Source organism: Lissotriton vulgaris, unplaced genomic scaffold (genome assembly GCF_964263255.1).
Source record: "Lissotriton vulgaris unplaced genomic scaffold, aLisVul1.2 SCAFFOLD_2408, whole genome shotgun sequence".
Lineage (NCBI taxonomy): Eukaryota > Metazoa > Chordata > Amphibia > Caudata > Salamandridae > Lissotriton > Lissotriton vulgaris.
In genome coordinates this window covers 210921-221466 of record NW_028248162.1, presented here as the reverse complement: position 1 = coordinate 221466, position 10546 = coordinate 210921, and positions in this window count along the sequence as shown.

Genomic DNA, 10546 nt, shown 5'->3' with positions numbered 1-10546 from the left:
TGGTGGTGTGTGTGCCTGGTAGAAGCGTGCACTGATGGCTGGTGGTGTGTGTGCCTGATGCAAGCATGCACTGACGCTGATGGTGTGTGTGCCTAGTGGAAGCGTGCACAGATGGCTGGTGGTGTGTGTGCCTGGTAGAAGCGTGCACTGACGGCTGGTGGTGTGTGTGCCTGATGCAAGCATGCACTGATGCTGGTGGTGTGTGTGCCTGGTGGAAGCGTGCACTGACGGCTGGTGGTGTGGGTGCCTGGTGGAAGCGTGCACTGATGGCTGGTGGTGTGCGGGCCCGGTGAAAGTGTGCACTGACTGCAGGTGGTGTGTGTGCCCGGTGAAAGCGTGCACTGGTGGCTGGAGGTGTGTGTGCCTGGTGGAAGTGTGCACTGACAGATGGTGTTGTGTGTGCCTGGAGGAAGTGTGCACTGACGGATGGTGGTGTGTGTGCCTAGTTGAAGCATGCACTGAAGGCTGGGGGTGTGTGTGCCTGGTGAAAGTGTGCACTGACAGCTGGTGGTGCGTGTGTCTGGTGAAAGCATGCACTGATGGGTGGTGGTGGGTATGCCTGGTGAAAGCATGAACTGACGGCTTGTGGTGTCTGCCTGGTGGAAGCGTGCACTGACGGTTGGTGGTGTGTGATGGCTGTTAGTGTGTGTGCCTGGTGGAAGCGTTCACTGATGGCTAGTGGTGTGTGTGCCTGGTGGAAGCGTGCACTGATGGCTGGTGGTGTGTGTGCCTGGTGGAAGCGTGCACAGATGGCTGGTGGTGTGTGTGCCTGGTAGAAGCGTGCACTGATGGCTGGTGGTGTGTGTGCCTGATGCAAGCATGCACTGACGCTGATGGTGTGTGTGCCTGGTGGATGCGTGCACTGACGGCTGGTGGTGTGTGTGCCTGGTGGAAGCGTGCACTGACTGCTGGTGGTGTGCGGCCCGGTGAAAGCGTGCACTGATGGCTGGAGGTGTGTGTGCTTGGTGGAAGCGTGCACTGACAGATGGTGTTGTATGTGCCTGGTGGAAGTGTGCACTGACGGCTGGTGGTGTGTGTGCCTGGTTGAAGCATACACTGACGGCTGGTGGTGTGCGTGCCTGGTGGAAGCGTGCACTGATGGCTGGTGGTGTGTGTGCCTGGTGGAAGCGTGCACTGACGGCTGGTGGAGTGCGTGCCTTGTGGAAGCGTGCACTGATGGCTGGTGGTGTGTGTGCCTGGTGCAAGCGTGCACTGACTGCTGGTGGTGTGTGTGCCTGGTGGAAGCGTGCACTGCCGGCTGGTGGTGTGTGTGCCTGGTGAAAGTGTGCACTGACGGCTGGTGGTACGTGTGTCCAGTGAAAGCATGCACCGATGCCTGGTGGTGTGTGTGTGCCTGGTGAAAGCGTGAACTGGCGGCTTTTAGTGTCTGCCTGGTGGAAGCGTGCACCGACCGCTAGTGATGTGTGATGGCTGGTAGTGTGTGTGCCTGGTTGAAGCGTGCACTAACGGCTGGTGGTGTGCGTGCCTGGTGGATGCGTTCACTGATGGCTGGTGGTGTGTGTGCCTGGTGGAAGTGTGCATTGATGGCTGGTGGTGTGTGTGCCTGCTGGAAGCGTTCACTGATGGCTGGTGGTGTGTGTGCCTGCTGGAAGCATGCATTGATGGCTGGTGATGTGTGTGCCTGGTGGAAGCATGCACTGACGGCTGGTGGTGTGTGTGCCTGGTGGAAGTGTGTACTGACGGCTAGTGGTGTGCATGCTCTGTAAAAGCGTGAACTGACAGCTGGTGGTGTGTGTGCCCGGTGAAAGCGTGCACTGACGGTTGGTGGTGTGTGTGCCTGGTGGAAGCGTGCACTGAAAGATGGTGGTGTGTGTGCATGGTGGAAGCGTGCACTGACGGCTGGTAGTGTGTGTGCCTGGTTGAAGGATGCACTAACGGCTGGTGGTGTGCGTGCCTGGTGGAAGCGTGCACTGATGGCTGGTGGTGTGTATGCCTGGTGGAAGCGTGCACTGACGGCTGGTTGTGTGTATGCCTGGTGGAAGCGTGCGCTGACGGCTGGTGGTTTGTGCCTGGTGGAAGCATGCACTGACGGCTGGTGGTGTGTGTGCCTGGTGAAAGCGTGCACTGATGGCTGGTGGTGTGCATGCCCGGTGAAAGTGTGCACTGACAGCTGGTGTTGTGTGTGCCTGTTGGAAGAATTAACTGAGGGCTGGTGATTTGTGTGCCTGCTGAAAGTATGCACTGAGGCTGGTGGTGTGTGCGCCTAGTGAAAATGTGCACTGATGGCTGGTGGTGCGTGTGTCCAGTGAAAGCGTGCACCGATGGCTGGTTGTGTGTGTGTGCCTGGTGGAAGCGTGCACTGACGGCAGGTGGTACGTGTGTCCAGTGAAAGCATGCACCGAAGGCTGGTGGTGTGTGTGCCTGGTGAAAGCGTGAACTGGCGGCTTGTGGTGTCTGCCTGGTGTTAGCGTGTACTGACAGCTAGTGGTGTGTGATGGCTGGTAGTGTGTGCCTGGTGAAAGTGTGAACTGACGGCTGGTGGTGTGTGTGTCTGGTGGAAGCGTTCACTGACGGCTGGTGGTGTGTGTGCCTGGTGGAAGTGTGCACTGATGGCTGGTGGTGTGTGTGCCTGGTGGAAGCGTGCACAGATGGCTGGTGGTGTGTGTCCCTGCTGGAAGCATGCATTGACGGCTGGTGATGGGTGTGCCTGGTTGAAGCATGCACTGACGGCTGGTGGTGTGTGTGCCTGATGCAAGCGTGCACTGATGCTGGTGGTGTGTGCCTGGTGGAAACGTGCACTGACGGCTGGTAGTGTGTATGCCTGGTGGAAGCGTGCACTGATGGCTAGTGGTGTGCGTGCCCTGTGAAAGCGAGCACTGACGGCTGGTGGTGTGTGTGCCTGGTGGAAGCGTGCACTGACAGATGGTGGTTTGTTTGCCTGGTGGAAACGTGCACTGACGGCTGGTAGTGTGTGTGCCTGGTTGAGCGTGCACTGACGGCCGGTGGTGTGCGTGCTTGGTGGAAGCGTGCACTGATGGCTGGTGTTGTGTATGCCTGGTGGAAGCGTGCACTGACGGCTGGTGGTGTGTGCCTGGTGAAAGCATGCACTGACGGCTGGTGGTGTGTGTACCTGGTGCAAGCGTGCACTGATGGCTGGTGGTGTGCGTGCCCGGTGAAAGTGTGCACTGACAGCTGGTGGTGTGTGTGCCTGGTGGAAGCATTTACTGAAGGCTGGTGGTGTGTGTGCCTGCTGAAAGCATGCACTGACGGCTGGTGGTGTGTGCGCCTGGTGAAAGTGTGCACTGATGGCTGGTGGTGCGTGTGTCCATTGAAAGCGTGCACTCATGGCTGGTTGTGTGTGTGTGCCTGCTGAAAGCGTGAACTGACGGCTGATGGTGTCTGCCTGGTGGAAGCTTTCAGCGACGGCTGGTAGTGTGTGACATCTGGTGGTGTGCGTGCCTGGTGGAAGCGTGGACTGACGGCTGGTGGTGTGTGTGCCTGGTGGAAGCGTGCACTGACGGTTGGTGGTGTGTGTGTGCCTGGTGAAAGCGTGTACTGAAGGCTGGTGGTGTGTGTGCCTGGTGAAAGCGTGCCCTGACCATTGGTGGTGTGTGTGCCTGCTGGAAGCGTGCACTGACGACTGCTGGTGTGTGTGGCTGGTGGAAGCAGGAGTATTCACAGTGATAGAAGACACAAATGAAACTGACGAAGAGGAGGGGGAGGAGGGGAGAAGGGAGGGGGAGTGCGAGCAGAGGAGCATGATTCACAGCTAGAAAACACAAATGAAGCTGACCAAGAGAGAGGGGGAAAAGGGAGGTGGTGGTGAAAGCAGAGGAGCCTGATTACAGCAATAAAAACACAGATGGCAGCTGTGCACATGCACAAGCTCGTGAATGCAAGGTGTAGGCCAGCAAAAGCCTCTGGTGGCACTTTTAAAAGCCACTTACTACATGTCTCGAAGAGACAGCATGCGCTGTCTCAGGCGAGACTTAAAAAGGGGTCATAAACAATGTATTTGGCCCTACTGGCAACCTCCCTTAAGCTGATATTGACTACGCCTTTCCTCTGGGCGCTTCTTTAAGTGCACGTTGTTGGAATTGTTCATTGCAGACCTTAGTCATGCATTGCAGGACTAGTTTTCAGAAGTATTGCAGGATTGTTCACACATGCATTGCAGGAATTGTTTATTGTTTGCCTAAGCATTGCAGGAAATGTACACACAGCCTTTGCAAGAATTGATGATGGAGGCATTGCAGGGATTACTTATTGTTTCCATAAGCATTGCAGGAAGTGTCTACATAGGCATTGCGGGAATCATTTACACAGGCATTGCTAGAATGAATTATTGCTTGCATAAGCATTGCAGCAAATGTACACACAGCCATTGCAAACATTGTTTATGGTGGCATATCAGGAATTGTTTATTGTTTGTATAGACATTGCAGGATTTGCTAAGGAGTGATTTATTATTTGCATAAGCGTTGCAAGAAATTACGCATTGCTCACTGTTGGCATAAGAATTGCAGGAAATATTTATGTATGTATCACCCCTTCTGTGCACAAGCACTTTAAATTCATTTGCATGCATTTCGCATGTCTAGTTCCCAAGTGACATGTCATATGGCCTTTTCACACATAGTACACATAGTACGGATCTTTCTTTAATTGAGCTTTGCACAGTGTGCTACTTGGATGACCACTTAGAAGCATTCTTACAATCTTGCAAGGGAAAAGGGTTGGGGGCTGTTAGTCAATCAGTCAAAGGTGACCAGCGACTGTAGGCTGAAAGAAGTAGGTGGCCCTTCACTGCTTTGATTAATGCTGTGTGGTTGGCTTCAGAATTGAGCCTTGTAGTGCATGGTTGTCCCCCCTGAGCATTCATACTCACCTTGTAGAGAGGATGCAGTTTCAGGGAGGCCTTACCATTTTGTGGACTGGTGCGGATGGAAGGGTCATAGGTCCACTTGTTTAAGGGCTTCTGAGCTAGGGTAGGCAACTTCAAGGCTCTATGTGCTGGAGTCAAACCAGGGATTTTATGGCTAACCTTAGGTTGAAATGAGGGAAGCATCATTATCCAGCAAACCCTGAAATTTAGAGATTGTTTTGCATAAGTCCTCCATGTATTTGTTGCAATATCGATAGGAAACCACCACCACAGTGACCAATGAAATTCTTCTTGGTGTTTTGTCCACCATGATGACTGTAGAGCGCATATATGCCATCATTCCCTTTTACATCATAATGAAGAGAGGGTAGTATCGCCCGTGCTCAAGCAATGAGCACCACTATGCAGCATAGTGTGCTAACAGGTAGCTGTAAATCATTGCACCAAAACCCATAAGGGAATGGTGAATAAACTACTTGATGCTTTTACATGTTGAAGAGAATACAACCTAATCTGCTTTGAATGTATCGGTCTCTCTCTCAATTTAGAAAGGCCTTAAAAATCTTTCTTTTGAACTCATAGTTCATCATGAACAGTACTTCTTTTCAGCACCAAGAACCATTTCCAGCTGAAAGTTACTCTCTGTGAATACCTGCTGCCACTGATACTGTCTTCTGTACATGAAATGACGTGATCAATTATCTTTGGTAATATTATGAATGCAGCCTCTGCTTCTTTAAAGTTGATATACAGGAAGCATATTGACACATAGACTCTCACTTTTAAATTATATAGCAGTTATTATTAAGTAAGAAGCAACAGTGAAATGTACTATTGATTCCTATTTTTAAAACCAAATCTTTAAGAAAAGGAACGATAAAGGTACTCTGGTTAATGATCTGCCTTCATATATTTCAATAGCTCACTTTTACAGTGGTACTTTTTGAAAAAGATTTTAATACCACAGGTGTTGGTAGAATCAGTGATCCAACCAGTTGCAATTTAAGATGATGGTAACTACACACCACACTAAAGCTAGCTTTATAGCTTTGCTTGTAATGTCCATGCAAACCTTCAACACATTTGTGAGTAAAAGAACTACTGCTCCTTTGAGGTTCACTTTCCCTTATTATTCTGAAGGTGGATACGTCAAAGAGTTTTGCAGATTGAAATGAACAAGCCATGCAGTGCAGTGCAAAGAGCTGAGTCAGTAATTTATTACCAGATATAGTAGGAGCCAACATGGTCTCCCCTTTCCTTCAAGTCTAGGACAATTGATGGGAAATCTGATTCATCTTATTGAAATGTAAATACCCCAGACTCTAAAAGTGATCTTTAGACTGTCCATTTCTGACCTATGATTACCAATTCCTTCCTTTAAAATCCAGTTCAATTTGCCTTCACATCAAGCTTGAACCAGCTTCATAGTTGCCCCTTTTCATCTTATCTTCACATACACCTTAATTTTACATCAACTCCATCTCAATCTCACATTCTCAGCTCAACCTTGCATCAGGATAATCTCCAATCCATCTATATGTCAACTGTGGCTCAAATTCACCTAAACCTAAACTTATCTTCCTCGACATCCAGTTAGTGTTACCTCAGTGACATCCCCGCCTCATGATTGTCTTACCTCAAGCTCACAATCACCTTAACATCAACCTCAGCCTCTTCTAGACTCCCCAAGCCACAACCTCACCTAAACCTTAGCTCATCCTCAAACTAATGCCCCGGTCACTTTCTGAAACCTTCCTCTTAACTTAGCCTGACTTGAACCTTACCTGAATTGTATCTTCTCCTCAACCACACTTCAAGATATTTTAACCTTAATTTCATCTATCCTCACACCCTCACCTGTTTCTCATCTTTGCTTCAGGCCTGCTAACGTTCATTTATTGAGGTTTCTTCTTTCAAACCTGTGCCATAATTCTTTGGTTTCCTTTTTCATTTTGACTTATCTAAAATGTAAACTTCTTCTCATAGTGCATTACTCAGTACCACACATTTATGATTTAAGAAATTATGTGGTTACAATGTGTTGAGGCAGTGGTAATAATTGAACAGACAATGTTGGGGTGGAAAAGTATTCTGCATGGTTAGACATGTACCCCTGCCTTCAGTAGCCAACTCTACTGTTGTCTGGATCCCTATTGCTGATTTGTTTCTCTTAGATAACAGGGACAATGTGTGTGTGCCATGACATAGGCCTGTCTCACAGATCGCAGTCTTGTTGGACCAAAAGTGGTGTCCAAAGCACAACCCATAAAGTGGTGAAAGGCTATTTCCATCACCAAGAGTTAAACAGCAAAAACGTGGTGGTGGCAGCATACGGTGTAGTGATCAGTAATACTGAACAGGTCATGTTTACCCTTTGTCAGTGGAGTGAGGCCTACAATCTCACTCACCTTGTTATACGTTTGGCATATGTCAGGTAGATGTGGAGTACTGCACAGTGTAAGAGTAGTAACTCTGCCCTGAATGTATTTGTGCCTTGGAAAGGTACAGTACAGTACAGGGGTAGAGTAATACCGTACAGTATATGTGTAGTTAGTGGATGTGGTGAGTGTATTTTTGCCTGTGGGGAATTCAACAAATGAGAGCTGTAGCACTGTGCAGTGCATGCGCAATAAAAGCATGTGCTGAGTTTATGTGTGCTTACATGAAGTACAACACATGAAGGGTGAATTGTGAGGTGCACATGGTCAGTGTGAGAAGTTGGCCTGGTATATGATGTTCACTATTCTAGTGAGCACCTTGCACCAGTCCAAACATGGTGATGGTTGTAAAGTCAACTTTATAGACCAGCTATCCTAGTGGTAGCATGGACAAAGCAGTCTTAGGCTAAACTCAAGAGGGCATGTGAAGCCAGCTGTTTTACCATAAGCAATCACTTTAATACCAAATGAAAGGACACAACACAGGTTATATATTCAAAATATATATGTATTTATTTCTAAATAAATCCCCTGAACTTTTTATGAGCACAGAAGCACAAGCGCATAACAAGTAACTTAATATAACATACAAAAGTTGCACAAATATGGATAGGCCCTGGTGGCCCGCTAAACCATATACTAAAAAAGTGGTATAAGAACCACGTCACAAACAATGGTAAGGCCTAGGGCCTTGGGAATCGCTGGGGCTACACTGGGCTAACAATAGTTAGGGAGCAGGAGGCCCACGGGATGCGGGTGCAGTGTCTAAATGCACACACATGCACACATAGAAGTCAATGGGTGCCTAAAGTTAGAAAGTTAACGTTTTGGGAGTCTTCCGACTGGACTAGAAGCTAACCACCTGAAACTAGGACACTAGGAGAGTTACTCTTTACAGGAGCACTGCAGTACTCGTGTTACCTAACCCACAGGAAGCGGGTGCATAGGTCCCAAAGTGTGTCCGGTTTCGTCGTGGAGTTCTATGGAGCCTTGGAGAAAAGATGCTGCAGGCGGCCAGGAGAGAAGAGTCCGGTTAGATCCATGGGTGGATCGAAGATGTAGAGGACCTGAAAGCAGAGGGGACAGAGTCTGGTTCACTAGCCAGTGACCAGGATGGAACCAGGAAGGAACCAGGCAATGTCGCGAAGCAAACAGGTGCTGATGAGAAGCTTGTCTCTGCAGCCACATGGACCAGGAGGTGTCAACGACAACCAGGAGTCAGGCACAGACTGTCCCACAAAGGCTTTTGCTGTTGGCGATGTCGGCTTCAGGATTGGAGTCAACAAGCCTTGGCAAAGGAAACCCACGCAGGATACAAAGTAGGCTTCTTACTCAGACAAGCAAGGTCTGAGGGGCTGCTTCTTATGAGGGAAGCAAGGGTCAGTCTAGGGCAACCAGCCCAGTGGTGTAACTTCAAAGGATTGTTGCCAAGATTGCCACTAGCCAATGGTCAAGTGACCGGGCAGACACGTCGAGCAGGAAAATGCAAAAGGGCCCCATGCAGAACTTGTGGAGGGTGCAGGGCTGATCTTTGGTGCAGATGCTGCTCGGGGCTGGGGATTCTCAATCCCCAATGCACAGCTTCGAGAAGGCCTCCGGGGCTGCACAGTTAGCAGGTCGCAGACTTTTCAAGATGGCCGGTCCCACGTCTCTCGTCACCTCCACGGTCTCAGCTTTGCAGCGACTGTGGATCGGGCTGTTGGTTGTCTGGTAATCAGGTTCTTGTCAGGCTTTGGGCTCGGGCTCTGGCAGGAGGTGGCGGCAAAGCAAGCCAGTGATCGCCGGGTGGTGCCTGCTTGTGCAGGGTGGTCATTCCTTGACCACAAGGGAGATTCTTCAGTCGTCTTCTTCAAGTAGATTGTCGAAGGTCGAGAGTTTCATTTCAGAGTTTCAGTCAGGATTAATCTAAAGTCTTGGGACTCAGCTCCTACCTATATACCAAATCTAGGGGCTTGATTACCTGCTAGGTCCCTCCTATGGGTGGACCAGGGAAGGGGGTGGTTACACCCCTTTCCCTTTGTCTAGTTTCGCACCAGAGCTGGGGCTGGGAAGCCCCAGGACCGGTTTGAACTGGACTATGCATGGGACACCTTGTGTGCCCCAGGCAGTGTCTCCTTTCTTTCAGCCCTCCCTGCCCCAATACACAAAAGCCTGTCTGGGGTGGTGCTAGCACCTCCCAAGGCAGGAAACCTATTTTCCAAGCCTCCCTCACTGGAAGGACTCCCAGCAGCAGGAGGTCAGACTTGTGTCTCTGGCAGCAGCATCCATTTTGTGATGCTGAGGCTCTGGTTAACTTTAACCGGGAATAGTAGGAACAATATGTCTTTTCCCTCTAGAAGGGTGAATTCTACCCCTGTCGCCAGAACTGGCGAGGGGGTAGTATTCCAGATCGTATGACACCTTACTCGACATGTTTTCATAAAGCCAAATCATAGTTAGCATTTAACCGCGAGGTTCATAATGCACTTAAGAGTATATGGTATGGCAATATCCTAGAACAGCTATAAGGACATGGTTCCGAAAGCTGCAGACAGGCTCAGCCCATGCTAGAGCACCATCTCACATAAAACAAAGCACTCTGCCTCCAGGATTGTTAAGGCCTGCCATAGGAGTCACTTATAGGTGCATATGTGTCTAGATATAAGGTTAGATATAGGTATACTATATCTAAGCAAGGGGTGATTACACGACCTTGCCCCAGCTGAGTGATCAGCCAGTTGTGTCAATGTGAATGGCCAGCCAGGGGTGGCATAATACATGCTGCAGCCCCTGGTAGGCCTTGGGTGCACCTATGCCCTGGGTACCTATAGTACACTGTACAGGGGCTCATAAGGTGACCCAGTATCCAATTGGTAATGCTCCTAAAGGGCATTGTAGTAAATTTAGAGAGAGAGCAGCTGGGCTGTGGGTCGGATTAGCAGGCCCACAGCCACATTATGTCGAAAACCAGTGAAGCAAAAAGTGGGGTGACCATAGGACAGCAGACCCTACTCTCCTACAGTCAGTATGTGTGCTGACAGCACACCTCTGCACAATACAGAAAAGCTTAAGTACTGAACAGTACATATAGACTGAGTGTGTGTGCTGAATGTATGTGTAGCTGTAATGGCACAATGCATGGAGGTAACTGTGCTAACCAATGTGTGCTGTGAATGTGCACTAGGTGTCTGTGGGCCTGCAATGGAACCCTACATGGAAGACATTAGGTGCCATTTTGAGAAGCCCAGGATTGCCTGGTGAAGACATGAGGAGTAAATGAACT